Source organism: Triticum dicoccoides, chromosome 2A (assembly GCF_002162155.2).
Source record: "Triticum dicoccoides isolate Atlit2015 ecotype Zavitan chromosome 2A, WEW_v2.0, whole genome shotgun sequence".
Classification (NCBI taxonomy): domain Eukaryota; kingdom Viridiplantae; phylum Streptophyta; class Magnoliopsida; order Poales; family Poaceae; genus Triticum; species Triticum dicoccoides.
In genome coordinates, this window is record NC_041382.1 from 13452087 (window position 1) to 13468720 (window position 16634).

General features: G+C 46.3%; 1 long non-coding RNA gene across 1 annotated transcript; it reads right to left on the bottom strand.

The window, feature by feature from the left end:
• Window positions 1-7413: 7413 nt before the first annotated feature.
• Window positions 7414-12317, bottom strand: LOC119358648. The gene is made up of 4 exons (XR_005172266.1): window positions 12232-12317; window positions 8200-8304; window positions 7869-8037; window positions 7414-7561 (listed from the first exon to the last, which is right to left on the bottom strand). It is a non-coding gene; the product is annotated as an uncharacterized LOC119358648 (long non-coding RNA).
• Window positions 12318-16634: the final 4317 nt, after the last annotated feature.

A 16634-nucleotide genomic window follows, 5' to 3' on the forward strand; every position in this document is an offset into this window, starting at 1 on the left:
GAGAGTTGATGAAATATCCCCTTCGTAGGTTTTGTGTCAATAACATGGTAACTCACACATCGTAGAACTGATAACTTATGTACCCCGGCCCTGATAACTTTGTCGACCTGGGTGGGGGGGGGTGAGTTGATGAAATATCTTCTCGGTAACTTTTGTGTGAATAGCATGGTAACCCGCACACCACAGACTTGATAACGTATGTACCCCGGTCCAAGAAACTTTGGCGACCGAGGTGGGGGTGGGGAGTTGTTGAAACATATCACGGTAACTTCTGTGCAAATGACATGATATTTTACATATCGAAGACATGATAACTTATGTACATCCCATGGTAACTTTCTAGGACCATGGTACTTTGACATGATATTTATGCACCGCGGACCTCATAACTTACGTTCAACCACCATGTTATCGAAGACATTATAACTTACGTTCAACCACCATGTTAACTTTTGACTTCGAGGAAAAAACGTTGAAACATAACTCCTCCGATAACTTCCATGTAAGTTTATGAAAATTTCATGCATGACAGACCTGCTATCTTACGTTTAAACATCATGGTATCTTTCATCCAAGGGAAAAGTTTTTGAAACATTCACCGGTAATTTCTGTGTTAAATTATCATACATCCCCATGCTAAAGTTATCATGTTGTAACCTTCTCGTACTTTAGTTACGAGCCCTATCATGATTTAGTTATCATGTTGCTCATACCATAGTTATCACACTAGTCATGCCAAAGTTACCAAGCCAAAGTTTATTATTTTTCTGATATGGCAAAAATAACAAAGGTTCAAATAACGTTGTTTATCTAAAAAAGACAACAACTAAAGGTGGCTAGGTTGGCTATTCGGCTCAATAGCTATTGCATTGACCTGGGTTCGAATCCTCTTTCAAGCACTTTGATTTTCTTCTCATATTATGCAATGAAAAACCAAAAAAAACACTATCGATTTATTATTTCCATCTACGATTTTTAAGAGAAGGAAAAAAATCAATGGAACCGAGCATGGGATGATAACAATCACGTAGGAACTAGTCGTGTGGATCTGTCGCTAACGACCAGTCGACTGATCGTTAGCACAGTCCTTTATATATTATGTTACTATACTTTATGTAACTAGGGGTTTAGAATAAGCTAGTTTTCAAGAGCACTTCACTGGAGGTCCATAGGTAGCATTATTGTATGCGTGAGTACAGAATAATTATTCTACACCCCTAACAACATTATATACGTAATCTAGTAAAACAGTTTGCAAAATGTAGTAATTACGAAATAACTTTTTATCATCCAAGTTGTTAAGGGATTACTGAACATACCCCCGCGTCGCCCTCCTCTGGCGACACGGGGGGAACCACATCCACCGCGCTAGGAACCCCCCTGCGCCCACCACCGCTACGCCGCCGCCGGAGGGCCGGCCGGCGAAGCCTTCCCGTGTCCCGAGATGGCGACGACGGGGCAGATCCGTCCCCCACGCGCTTCCCCCTCCCCGCCCCGCGGATCCACCAGCCGCCGCCGGGACGTGCCACCCCCCCGCCCGCATCTGCCGCGCTGTCGCCGGTGGGCTGACCGGCGAGGCCCTGCGACGCCCCAGGATGCTGCCGCCGGCCGGATCCGTCCCCCGCGCGTCGCCCCCATCCCCGGCCCCGCGTCCCCGCCCCACCCTGGCTTTGGCACGGGCGCCACTCCTCCTAGCGCTGCTGCACGTCCGTGGCTGACACCCTCCCCATCAGACCTTCCCTCCATCTTCCACGATGAGGCCTTGGCTTGCTGGTGCGACAAGACCTGATTTGGGTGCGGGATCCGCAGCCGGCCTCGGGGGTGTTCGTAGTCTGCCTTCCCGCGGGAGGCCCCCTCGTATCCGGCGGCCCTCTCTCTCCAGAGCCGCGGTGATGACTCACGCGCGGACGTGACGAAGCTAGACTGCTAGAGGCAGTCACGAAGCCCCTCAAGGAGGGTACTTGTTGGCGCTGCTCTGGGCTCGGTGAACTTGGAGACGCGTCTCTCCGGTGTCCATGGGTGTCGGTGTCCTCTGCCGGGCGGCTCCGGCCTCGAGAACCTAGCAGTTGTGTCCCTTCCAGCTCGCCTGGCTCCTCGACGTCCCGACGTCTATGGTCGCGGTAGCTCGGATCTGCGCCCTCCAGTCCTAGCTTGCTAGCATTGCTGTTTGTCGTCGCCCCACCCCCTCGTGGTTTACTTCACCGTCTGCCCTACCTTGTACACTTGAAAGCCTCCCCTTTTTGCCAGATCCAATGCTCGTGGATCCGGAGGAGGTGCCACCCTCCGACAGCAGGTGCAGCCCGCTAACCCCCTTCCGACTTGGTGGCTCCGATCAGCGTTGGCTTCCTCATCATTGTTTCCAAATACAGCAGCTATGGGATTGCTCAGCCTCAGGCTAGGAAGAAATCCCTGCTCGGTTTGCCGATGCTGGCAACGGCGGCATCTGCGGATGTCGTTTCCTCCTTGGAGGCGTTGTCAAGGCCCTCGGCTACGCCCCTCTTCGAGCTCAGGGGAAACCCTAGGTCCGGTTCCTCCGGATCGGCTGGCGACGGGGTCTAGGCGTCATATTCCTTCTTGAAGGCGCTATCTTGCTCGCTCGGTGTCCCCGGTCTTGGCTCCGGCGATGTTGGTGACCTTGTTGGTTCAAGTTTGCCGTTCTGTTTGGGTTTGGTAGGTTTACCTGTGTTGTATCTTCTCTTCGGGCTGAGCATCCGTTGTCTTTCTGCTCCGGGCACCATGTTCACGCCTGTCTACATTCGTGTCATGTGTTGTACCCCTATCTGTACTTATTCTGCTCCTTCTATCAATGCAATGATATGCAAGCTTGGCGTATTCACGAAAAAAAAATCCAAGTTTTTAATTTACTGCATTTTTTATAAATTACTATATTTTGTATATTGTGTTACTGTATTCTTTGTAATTTTTACTAGGATTGTAAAATAAGCTAGTTTTGAAAAGCTTGTTGCGGGGGGTCCATCAGTAGCGCTATTTTATGCGTGAGTGTAAAATGTGGATTCTGCACCTAACAATATATACAAAATCTAGTAAAACAGTGTGTAAAATGTAGTAGTTTTGAAATAATTTATTTACTATCCAAGTTGCTAATTTCCTACATTCTTTTACAACATAGTTTATTTTGTATATTATATTACTTTATCTTGTGTACTTTTTACTAGGTGTATAGAATAAGCTAATTTTAATGAGCTCACTTGGGGGGGGGGGGTCTTATTCCTTGAGGACGATGTCCTTTTTTACTTGGATCTTGATAAAGGTCACACATGTGGCACAAACACATGGTAACTTCGAATGTTTTTTATGGTAAGTTTAGTGACGCGAGGATGGCAATTTTAGTTGCCAAGCATTGCAACTATTTTTTTGGAAGGCAAGTTTCAGTTTTTCTGGTTTTTTTTCTTTTCGGAATACAACTTTAGTTGTAAAAAAGTCAGAGCCGGAGTGCTTTGTGCTACACATGTGGCACTTATCATTTGATTTTTACTTTCCATTTTTGAGTGTTAGCTATGTTTCTTCGAAAGTGCAGCTTCCGAGCTGCAACTTTTATAGTCTATGGAAGATTGGACCGGACACATGCTTGGGAGGTGTTATAGAGGCCGGAAGAGGATCCAATGCAAACGATGACATCCCAAGGCTTATAAAAGGATAGTTATCTTGATGTTCTTATTACCAAGCAAGCAAACCATCATCATGGAGTTAAGCCTAAGCGGAGCCACCCTCTTTTTGGTTTCTCTCATCTCAGCCTCAGTGGCGATTATAGTTCCCTTACTTGGCCACAGTGATAAAGCTCTATACAAGATTTCCCAAATTAAGTGAATAGTTTTTAGAGTGACTTTATATACACTGCAGAATTCTCTAGAGGGTGACCATTATCTGTCTTCCTTTTTTCAACAGTATAGCTCCTAAATTATGACCATTCAAACAGAAATGAATGTATAAGTTCATAAGATTACACATACATATTCCAAATAAGGGAAAGCACGTGACAAATAAGGGAAAGCGTGATGGTGGGCCAAACATGCAATATTTTCTGCCCAGCAAAATGCCATCTAGCTTCCACATGTATGACCAAGATGAACCACAAGTCAAAACTCATCGGAGGAAAAATGCTCTACTGTGTTGAAGACTTATGATGTCACCATTTGAATAAACAAGTCGCTGAGAAACGACAACGTACATGCACATGACTTTTCTCTGACACAGGTGACATCACTTAACTACATCACCATCGTCTCTGGTGCAGCTCCTGGCGCATATTGCATCAGTGGGGGCGTATCTGCGTCGGCGCTCCTCGTCGACAGCGGAGTGCTGCAGTGCCAAGTCGAGCTGGCGCTGCTCGTCTGTCTGGTCCATGTGGTAGGAATGTCGAGGTTTTGGATGGGCGCAGGGACGTGTGGCTTGGACAATCCGGCGACCGCCGTCTTTGAAAGCACGTTGAGACCCCTGGCGGTGTGGGGAGACAATGACGATCCATTGCTTTTTTCCGAGTTGAGGATGGGCTATATTCTACAACGCTATTAACATTATATACATAATCTAGTAAAACAGTATACACAATTTAGTAATTTTGAAATGATTCTTTTACTATCCAACTTGCTAATTTACTATATTATGTATGTTATGTTACTATATTTTATGTAACTAGGGTGTATAATAAGCTAGTTTTGGAGAGCTATTCTGTCATGGGAGGTCCATCGGTAGCGCTATTCTATGCGTGAGTATAAAATAAGTATTATACAACTCTAATAACAGTATATAGAGAATTGGTAAAACTGTGTGCAAAATAAAGTAATTACGGTATAAATTTTTACTATCCAAGTTGTTAATTTACAACTATCTTTTTAAAATTACTATATTTTGTATAGTATGTTACTATATTCTGTGTAATTTTTCACTAGGGTTGCAAAATAAGCTAGTTTTGAAAAGCGCACCGTGGGAGGTTCATCAGTAGCGCTATTCTACACCCCTAGTAACACTACGTACAAAAATCTAGTAAAACAATATATTTAAAATATAGATATACCAAAGTATTTTTATTTACTATCCAAGTTGCTAATTTACTACATTCTCTTACAAATTAGATTTTTGTATATTATATTACTATATTTTGTGTGTTTTTTACTAGGCGTGTAGAATAAGCTAGTTTGAAAGAGTTCGCCACAGGGGGTACAGACTAAAATGCATGGCGTCCTCTTATCTCTTACACAAAAAGTCTCCCCTACTTAATACTCCCTCCGTCCCAAAAAACATGTCGTGGGCGCAGTTCATTGTTGATTTTGCAAAAAGGCCCTTGTAGTTTTAAAATCGTCTGAAACAAGCCCCTCCGCCCCCTGTCTTCTTCCTTCGCCGTCGATAGGGGCCGGGGCCGCCGAGCTGCGCGACTCGCCGCCCATCAGGAAGTGCTCCGCCGCCGTCGCCACCTACCTGCTCCGTCGCCGCCGTCGCCAAGTACCTGCTCCGCCGCTTCCCCCGCTCAGACCTGCGTCGCCGCGATCCCCTCCCGCCTCGATTACCTACGGGCATCGTCGGGACCTCCGGCCACGTCCTCCTCGAGCTCGCGGGCGTCCACCTCGAGCTCCCGCACATCCTCCTCAAGCTCCAGCGCATCCTCCTCAAGCTCTAGTGCATCCTCGTCGAGCTCCTGCGCGTGCGCCGCCGCAATTCCTCCTGGCCGCGATCCCCTACGGGCGTCGCCGGAAATTGCCTCCACGATCCGGTGGACCAGGAGCTCGCGCGCGTCCTCCTTCTCCCCTGCCCGTGCGCCCTCCTCAATCTTTCGCGCGAGCCCGTGCGGCTGCTTCTCCCCTACCGCCGGTGCTGCTGCTGCTCGTCTGCCCGTGCTGCCGCCAGAGCTCCTTCTCGTCAAGAGGAAGAAGGTACCGTAAGGAGTTGCTCCTCTGCTCCCTGTGCTGAATATGATTAGTGTACGGGAGTTGCTGCTCTGCTCCTGTTCGTCAGGAAGAACTGCTCTGCTCCTGTTAACTGAATATGATTAGTGTTAGTTAGTGGGCGGTACTAGGCGCCGGTGTGCTGGCAGAAAGTTTCGGCCGGTCGCACCGCGAGCGTCCGATGGGCTGGCTTCCAGCCGTTCAGATCGAATCTTCTGTTCATCCCCTTCCTCTACATCGTTCTTATCTCACACACACAAACCACGCACCGCGAGCGAGCGCCGCCGGCCACCACTCTCCGAGCCATGGACGCCCTCCCCCCCGGTTGTTGTTCCCTTCCTCGCCATCGCCGCCTCTCTTGCAGCTCCTGGCCATGGACCCATCGCTGCTCCGGGTTGCGCCGCCCCGCCCGTGATTGTAGCTCACCACCCCATGGTTGCAGCACCGGGGTTGCGTCGCCCCGCCATGAGCATTCGACGCACAAGGGCATCGTCCACTGTCGTCTCGTCGCCGCCCTTGCCATCAACACTCGCCCCCTTGGGTCTCTGTTTCGCGTGTATAACCATCGCAACAAAAAAAGTGTCGGCTATAGCTTTTGCTGCCGCAGATTGCAGCCCGCCACGGCGGCACCCGTCGTCGTCTTCACACCACTTCATCGGTTGAAGCAAAAACACACACCGGTTCTAGCTTTCATCAATAACGGTTCCAGCATACGCGTCGCATGGTTGCAGCTCCGCTCGTAGCCGGTTCCAGCAAAACAATCATCGCCGGGCATAGCACACCATTGCTTCTGATGCAGCTTTGGGAGTTGCTGGTTCCAGCATTTTTGTCTGCTGGTTCCACCATTTCGCCCGCCGGCCTGGAGCTCTGAAGCATCGCCAGCCTCCCTTCCAGCGCTGCCTAAACATGGTTCCAGCATCGCCAGAACACGGTTCCAGCACGACGCGTGTGTCGATTCCAGCAGGGCACGCACTGGTTCCAGCTCTTGGCGTGGCCGTTGCAGCTCCTCCGTCGGCAGGTTCCAACATACCGGATCTATGGTTGAAGCACCCCAGGTCATGTGCTCCGTTTTTCAGCTCGCCGGCGTGGTCAGTTCGCGACATGGTGTCGTCGTTGTTCCAGCCCGGCAGCCTGTGCTTGCGGCACCTACAAACGTGCGGTGCCAGCTCCTAGTGTTGGGCGTCTGCTCGAGAGGAGCCTCGTCGCAGCACACTCATCAAGTGCATAGCCGGAAGTGGCTGCAGCAGGAGGGAGAGGGGGCCTGCAGAGATGATGTAGAAGAAAAGAGCGGCGGCTGTAGTGATAGAGGAGGAAGAAAAAGCAGTGGAGGGGACTGCTTGTGAAGGGATAAGGCTGCATAGTGCGTGCGACGTGGGGGGCCAGGAAAACGTTTCGATCGCATTGTATCGTATGCTCCGCGTGCGACCGGCTGAATTTTCGGCCGGCGCGCCGGATACAAGCGTTTCCCTTAGTGTTAATTGAATAAAAATTAGTAGATATTAGGGAGGTGGAGGGAGCAAGCTAGAAATAATTTGCTCTGTGTCTTCTATCTTCTCAGGAAAGATGTTGTAGAAAACATAAAGAGGTGATGTGCCTAAATCTCCAAACACCACACCAAGGCATTGGAAAGCTAGTTGTAGCATCAAAACTGTTGGGTAGGTCTGCACATACAAGAGGAGAAAACAGGGCAAAAGCAAAATTACTTATCATACTGTGGTTGTTCTTTCTTCTTCAGATGTTCAGAGTAAAGACACCAAATGACTCTGCATCTTAGGCAACATCTCAAAATCCTTGCATAAAGACAACTACCAGGGATAATGTACTGCTGAAAAGAATGTGCTACGAAACACAAAATTGTGATCATCAATGCTAAAGCCGTGTTGTTAACACAGGACATTAATTCTGTATCCTATTAGCTAAGATTCAGATACAGAAACTGACAAATACTTGGATGATGATAGCAATCACCTTTTCTCTGTACATATTCCTCAGTCTCCCGGCCTCTGTGTCCATGGGCTGATCAAGGCTCTTTTCCAGCTCCCACATCGCCCCCTTGCCGGTGTCCTCATTTGTCGAAACGGTCTCCATGAAGTTCAGACTTCAGAGCAATCAATCAACAGCAGAAGTATGTCACAAACTGCAGGCATGAAGAAGTCAATCAGTCTAAATGTATTTGTCTTTCCCTCTTACAAACTCCAACAAAACACATGCTGATTGCTGCACAGAGTACACGGCAACCAACGACAACATATCCCATTTTGATTACGAATCTAAACGAGAACATGTGGTTAGCAGAAACCTTGGAACTTGAAAACCCAAATCTGGTTCAGTTGAGTAAACAGCAAGAAACACATATTTTTGGTCTTGAACTTGTTTTGCATGTTGGTGGATGGCCATGCTTGTGCTGCAAGTACAAGTTAAATGAAAATAATGTTCATATTTCTTCAGAGAAACACTGAATAAAATAGTTAACAGTAGGTGTGTACAAAATGTGGTCTCAAGCTTGTTGGGAGAAAATCATTACATAAGACACATATTCACACTAAATCCGTTTCGACAGTGTCAAAGCATACAGTAGTACTGACAGTAATTTTGATAATCCAAGCAAATTAATTGAACCTATCTATGCTTGACATGGCACAGAAAAAAATCAGTAGATGCAGAGCAATTATGATCTGAACAAACACTGTCTCTAGAACTGTTACTAGAGGAACTACTATAAGTAGAGTAAAATTGGTGGTGAATGAAGGGGAAAAACATGGGCCAGTTGAAGTTATTCTGTTATGAATATATTCCAGTCACAAAAGACTGGCTGCTATCACTCTCTAGTTATTATTCCCTTCCCACTCTACCTTGTGGGAGGAATATCATGAGGATTTTTCTGTGCATTGTGCATTGATTGGCATCAGAAGAATGTATTAGGAGTAGCTGTGAAATTGTGAAGCCTTTTTTTGAAATGAGAATGTGGATCTTGTTAAGCTAGGCAGAACAAGATGATTTAGTGGCATTAGCACTTTAGCAGAGCACATCACAGTTCAGAGAATGTGAAGCCTTTTTTTTGTAATGGTTGCAAGGCTCCTGTCATTCTACTCATTTTTTTGTGTATATCCTTGTTATGGTACCATGATGTACTCATCTTTTGTCATTGCTAGCAGGAGTATGGATTTGAACATGATGCCTCAAGAGGAAGACGATGAAGGTATTAATTTGAATTTGATGCCTCAAGAGGAGGAACCTCAAGTGGTAGAGAATGTAGTTATGGATTTGAACTTGATGCCTCAAGAGGAAGACAATGAAGATATGAATTGGATGCCTCAAGAAGATGAAGCGAAAGAGGATGAAGCTCAAGAGGAAGAGGATGAAGTTATGAATTGGATACTTCAAGAGAAGAGAAGAGAATTGTCAGATAAGGAGAGGCATGGTGTTTACTTTGCCTTGCTAGTAATCGAGCTCAGAGATGGGTCTGTTCAACCAGACGACAAGCTGCTAGTCTCAAACCTGTTGGACATAAGTGTACGATCTGTTGAAAGAATCTGGGAAGAGGCTAAAAAGCAAATTGCCGATGGCAAAGAAGTAGATGTCTCAAGCAAGAAGCCAGGAAGATCCGGCCGGAAGAGAAAGGAGCTAGATCTAGAGAGGACCTCAACAATCCCACTGAATAAAAGAAGAACAATTCGATCTCTGGCACGGTCTCTAGGTGTGGCCCGATCGACCCTGCATAAGAGGTTCCAGTTGAATGAGCTCAACTGCATCACAAGCACCGTGAAGCCTTACCTCAAGCTAGAGAACAAGCTTGCGAGATTGAAATTTTGTATGTCCATGGTCGATGACAATTCGATCTCAACTTCTCGGGCTATGTTAAAACCAATGACGAATATGGTTCACATCGATGAGAAGTGGTTTGACATGACGAGAGTGAAGAATAGTTACTATGTACTTCCAGGAGAACATGAACCAAAGCACACCGTGTCAAACACTCACAGCATTGGGAAGGTGATGTTCCTAACAGCTGTTGCCAAGCCTCGATATAACAATGAGGGGGAGCTAACATTCGATGGGAAGATCGGCATTTGGGCATTTGTCGAAGAGACTGAGGCGAAGCGGACAAGTCAGAACAGAACAAAGGGAACAAAAGTGTTGACATCAGTGAAAGTAACCAGGCCTGTGTGCAGAGATTATCTAATCAATAAGGTTATCCCGGCAATTCAGGATAAGTGGCCTGACGATGATGAGGGAGCAACAATATTCATCCAACAGGATAACGCAAAGCCTCATGTCCTGCCCAATGATGTAGCTTTTCGAGAAGCTGTGGAACAAACTGATCTTGACATCCGATTGCTACAACAGCCCCCAAATAGCCCTGAGTTAAATTGTTTGGACCTCTGCTTCCATAACTCTCTCCAGTCTCTAACCGACTGCAGGTCACCTACAAACATCTAGGAACTGGTACAAGGTGTGGAAGAGGAATTCGAGAATTACGATCCCGACAAGTTGCATAGAAGCTTTATCACATTAGAAGCAGTTATGTTTGAAGTTATGAAAGACAAAGGAGGAAATTAATATAAGTTGCCCCACTTGCACAAGGATCGCGTTCAGAATGCTGGAATGGAAATAACTAGTGTATATTGCGACAGTCGGGTAATTGTTGATACTAGGGCCGTTATAGAAGAAATGGAAATTGCAATAGGAAAAGAAAATGAAAGGAAAGAATTAGCTAGAGAAGGGAAAAGAAAGAAAAATAAAGGGAAGGGAAGGGAAGAAGTGACCAGAGAAAGGAAAAGAATGTAGTCAAGAGGGGACAAAGAGGCCCTTATGTCATGTAGTTAGGTGCTCCTTGTGTATGTCTTGTGTAATCTTGTGTCAAGAGGGGACAAAGAGGCCCTTATGTCATGTCCTTGTGTATGCCTTGTCTAATCCTTGTATATCAACTCCTTGTTGGAATTTCTTGGAATTATCTGGGTTATTTGGATTAATTGAATTATCTGGGTTATTTGAATTAATTTGGGTTATTTGGATTTATTTGAATTATTTGAATTGATTTGGATTAATTTTAGTTATTTGAATTAATTTGGGTTAGTGGACTGAAATTTTTGCTTGACAACTACAGCAACTAATGAGGCAAGCAAGGCCTTTGCTAATCCCATACCATCAGTAGATGATATGGTATGAGATTATCTTCTACTGCAATTGCAAACTAGCTTTAGTAAAAAAGCAAGAGTCTATTGTATGGAGTTAACTGAAGACTGAACATGTTCTAAAGTTTTGAGTAAGCTGGAGCAGTACTGAATTTGGTTTTGTTAATTAATGTTAAATCAGCAAAGCTATCAGCATGGAACAAATAAAAGGACAGTGGATGACAAGAAATCGCTTCTATTTAGTTAAGAGGTCCATTTCATGCTATCAAGGACACTTTCAGTTTTTCTTTAGTTTCGTCAAAGTTTCATCAATACAGATGCTAAAATCTAGCATATCACATGGGATGGATCAGCTAAAATAAGAAAAACCATCTTTGGTGCAGTAAATAAATATGCAACCATAGCATGGATAGATTAGATAATGAGAAGAGTAGCACTGGATTAATCCATCTCAAGGTCCTGGATAATTAGCTATCAGTATATATTTCCCAGCTTCTTAATTAGCTATCAGTATATAAGTACAGCCTTATACATCTCTCCTTCATGATCTAAACATATACAGCCTTGGGTAGTTTAATTTCTCAGCAACTGTAGTCTACTAATTAATTACCTGGTGGGTATAGTGAAGAGGAGTAACTGAAAGGTTAATTAAGCTAGGTAGAAAGAAACCCACTGAAGTCTGTTGGAATGCAGTTTTGTTTTTGTATGCTAAACCTGTAGTACACTGTACACATGGAGTATACTGTTGGAGTTTAGTGTGGCATATACTGGTGAGTCCTTTTGGTCAAGCATATATCTAGAAGTTTAGTGTGGCATATACGAGCTGTAATGTATGTCTCTACAGGTCTAGAAGTTGATGTTTGTCTCTACAACTGATGATGCAATCCATCTTGAAAATCTAACAACATCTGGTGTCTGTCTCTACATAGATCAGTTTATGTCTGTCTCTACAACGAGCTGCAACCTTGAACCCCTAACCAGTCATGGACTCATCACTCATGATCAAGCATACTAAATGGTTTTTTTCAGTTCACTTCACTGCACTAGGTACCCATCCTGGCTTTCTTCAGTTAACGCAAAGCTTATTTGCACAGGTTTGTGACAGAAATTGGCCACACTAAACCATCCAATTCGCAACAATACGCCACAGCTAGCTAAGGATTTAATATTATGAACAAGACATGGAGTTCATTTACCTGAGGAAATTTGGGAGCTATCCTTATCGCTTCCTCGACATCTGCGAGGGCGCCAGTAGTATCCCCAATCGCTATTCTAGCCTTACACCTGCACAATTGCGACCAAACCATCACTCATCAGAGTAAATCCATTTAAACTGTCAGAACTAAGAGGCTAGCTAGTTCTCCAGGAAAATTCAGCAAGGGGGAGTAGACCTGCCTCCATAGGCCAGATGCAGCCCACCTTTACAACACATTCTCTGTCAGTACAAGATGGAGTACTTGGAGGCCAAACGTATGTAAAGATTGGCCGCCGGCTGAAAAGAATGATTCAGTCCATAGCGATGCTTTGCAACACAAACAAGTCATAGTCATTTTTAAATCAGAATAGCAAGCAGAGAGTTGCAGTTTTGTCCATGGCGTTTTGGGGAGAGAGGAACCAGAGCAAGCACGCACGGACCTCGGTGAAGAGGGCCTCCGCCCGCACGGCGTCCTCCTCGGCGAGCGCGGCCTCGGCCTTCTTCCGCGTCGTAACCAGTCAAGCCAGGGAGAAATGGCCAAGAAGAGTTGCGGTGTGCCGAGCCCGCGACGAGGCAGGGGCGGCGAGGAGGCCCGCAAGCTCTTGATGTTGGCCGACTAGAGGATCTCGCCCTCGCTTCGCGGCGTCGGCGGCACCGTCGTCATCGACGGTGAGGACGACACTCGGCTGCTCGTCTGCCTTTAGGTTGTTGTTGGTGGTCCAGATCCGGCGCCTGCAGGCTCTCCGACGGCGGTTCCGACGCAGCTGAAGCAGAGCGCGGCGGTAGCTGTGGGTTGGACTAACATGGGATCCAAATCAAGGATTTTTTTTGAGAAAGGGGGAGCGTGGGGAGGCAGGCAAGCGGTAGCTGCGGCGGCGGAGCAGGAGGCAGCTGCGGCGGGAGAGCGGGGGAGCAGGGGAGCAGCGGCGGCGGGAGAGCGGGGGAGAAGGGGAGCAGCGGCGGCGGGAGCAGCGAAGTAGTGGCGACGGAGAGTAGCGCAGCTGCTGCTTCTGTCGGAGGAGGAGGACGAGGAGCGCGGGTTTGGTCGGGAAAAACGAGAGGTTTTTTTTTGCAAAAATGCCGCCGCGACATGTTTTTCGGGACGGAGGGAGTACCTATTCCACCTAGCTAGAGGGGTGGGGGGAACATGAGGCATATACCTTGTTTCTATTTTTAGTTATCACGAGACGATGTCCTTTTTATTTTTGCTTTTTGAGTGTTAGCTATGTTTGTTTGAAAGTGCAGCTGTTGAGCTGCAACTTTTAGTCTATAGATTGGACCGGACACATGCATGTGAGGTGTTGTAGAGGAAAAGAGGATCCTACTCAAACCATGACATCCCAAGGCCACTACAGGAATCACGGGCTATGCCTAGGGTTAAAACCATAGGCAAAGGGCCGAAACCTGTCAGCATAGGCTATGCCTACGGTCACCGTAGGCATATCCCTACGGTCACCGTAGGCATATCCCCATCAGCATAAATAGCGTCGGTATACCTTCACTGCCCATAGGCATGGAAAACCCGTAGGCATATATACCCGTCGGCAAAAATAGTTGACGACATGTCCGTCAAGTGCCGTACGCACACGTGCACACCTCAAATGCCGCCACGTGTCAGCCATATGCTGACGGTTAAACCGTAGGCATATATATTGTATCCGTGCCTACCGTTTTACCGTAGGCGTAGATTGGACACGTGGCTTCACCTGGCATCGTTCTTTTATAAATTACTATATTTTATAAATAGCCGCATGTTATGCGTACGGTTTACCCCGTAGGCATACATCCGATATATGCCTACCATGTAACCGTAGGCATAGATGACACGTGTCATGACCTGGTAGCTCGGGCCGGGTATATGCCTATAGTTAAACCGTAGACATAGTTTTGGCCATTTTTTCTTTTTCTTTGTTTTGCTTTTGCATTGCAAATAAAATAGGCACAACAACAAAACCAATATATATATAAGAGCATTTGCATCACACAACTATATAGCATCATCAAATCATCTATTGAAACAAAAAATAGAGCATGAACGTCAAACATAGAGCATCCACTAGATAGCATAAATATAGCAAGAACATCAAACATAGAGCATCCATTACATATCACATAGAGCATCCACTACATATCACATAGAGCATCCACTACATATCACATAGAGCATCATATTGTCCAGCACATCATCAATATCAACCATATAGCATCATATCGAAGATCGTCGGCCGACAAGCAAAACCCACCACCAGAACCCGAAGTCCACCTCCAAATAGCTTCATCACTACAAAATGAAGAATCACTATGGTTTAGGATGGCATTTAACATGGCATTTTGTCTAGTTCTAAGTTTGCGGCTTTGGAAATGTTATAACTATGAAAAATGCATCTTGCGAGTATGGGACATACAAAAAGAGGCGATCCACGGCTCGAGGTAGAACCACTACCACCTGGGTTATGAACTGGGGTCATCGGGCTCCCTGAAGCAGGAGTACCATCACCAGGAGTGTTTGATGTTTGGCCTGATCCCTACATTGTGTTGGTAAGTGACATTAAAAAGAGATCTCAATCTATATGTTGAAAAATGATAGGTAATGCTTGACATGTTTGGCAATGTACTAACCGAGTCTCGTCATCATCACATGTCAAGAATTCCTCGATCGTTAGCATTTCTGGGGTCGGCCCAGGATTGGGTGGTGCTGGTCCCATTGGTGCAGCCCGAGTGCCAGATTCCATCCAAATGTACATATTATGCATGTTAGTTGACAAAGCGAACACTGGTAGAAAAAGGGCATGTTCTCCCGGTTCGTAAGGGCCTTTTGTCCCGGTTCCTGAACTGGGACTAAAGGGTCGGTATTAATGCCCTGCCCCTTTAGTCCCGGTTCAATCCAGAACCTGGACTGATGGGCCTCCACGTGGCCTGTGCGCGGAGCCCAGTCAGGAGACCCTTTGGTCCCGGTTGGTGGCACCAACCGGGACCAATAGGCATCCACGCGTCAGCATTTCTGTGGCTGGAGTTTTTGTTTTTTTTGAAAGGGGGGGGGGGTTGGGGGTTTTGGGGGGTTAATTTAGGTGTTTCATATATTGTGTTAGCTAGCTATAATTAATAGAGAGAAGTGTCCTCTCTTACGTCCGTGCTTGGTCGACGCTACGTACTATACATACGTATAGAGAGGACTAGACACGCTAGCTAGCTAGTAAGCAAACGAAGGAAACAGAAGATCGTCATGAACATATATGCATACAGAGAGAAGTGATATCGACCACCTCTCCTTCTCCGAGAGATTGGTCGAACAACAAGTTCTCGTATATCTATCCGACACTACCGGCTACATATATACAATAATTATCTCTTACAAATATAATCATATGGACTCATGGTCCACATAGTATTCTCCTTCTTCAGCGATCACGTGGTCAAGAAAGAATGCCGCCAATTCCTCTTGAATTGCTCGCATGCGAGCTGGTGCTAGGAGTTCATCCCGCTTTCGAAACATCTACTTTGAAGAAGGGGGTCAATACATATATATACTTTCAGTGGTTGGTCGGAAGAAATCGACGATGGCCCAGGTAAACATTCTTCCTGCATTTGTCCAGGTATATACTTTCAGTGTCATCTAAACAGTGCGTGCATCTGTGGTATCCTTTGTTTGTCTGTCTTGAAAGGTTACTGAGAGCGGGCCAATCGTTGATGGTCACGAACAGCAACGCCTTAAGGTTAAATTCCTCCTGTCTGTGCTCATCCCACGTACGTACACCGTTTCCATTCCACATCTATAAAAGTTCTTCAACTAATGGCCTTAGGTACACATCAATTTCGTTGCCGGGTTGCTTAGGGCCTTGCATGAGAACTGGCATCATAATGAACTTCTGCTTCATGCACATCCAAGGAGGAAGGTTATACATACATAGAGTCACGGGCCAGGTGCTGTGACTGCTGCTCTGCTCCCCGAAAGGATTAATGCCATCCGCGCTTAAAGAAAACCATACATTCCTTGGGTCCTTTGCAAACTCATCCCAGTACTTTCTCTCGATTTTTCTCCACTGCGACCCGTCAGTGGGTGCTCTCAACTTCCCATCTTTCTTTCGGTTCTCACTGTGCCATCGCATCAACTTGGCATGCTCTTCGTTTCTGAACATACGTTTCAACCGTGGTATTATAGGAGCATACCACATCACCTTCGCAGGAACCCTCTTCCTGGGGGGCTCGCCGTCAACATCACCAGGGTCATCTCGTCTGATCTTATATCGCAATGCACCGCATACCGGGCATGCGTTCAGATCCTTGTATGCAGCGCGATAGAGGATGCAGTCATTAGGGCATGCATGTATCTTCTCCACCTCCAATCCTAGAGGGCATACGACCTTCTTTGCTGCGTATGTACTGTCGGGCAATTCGTTATCCTTT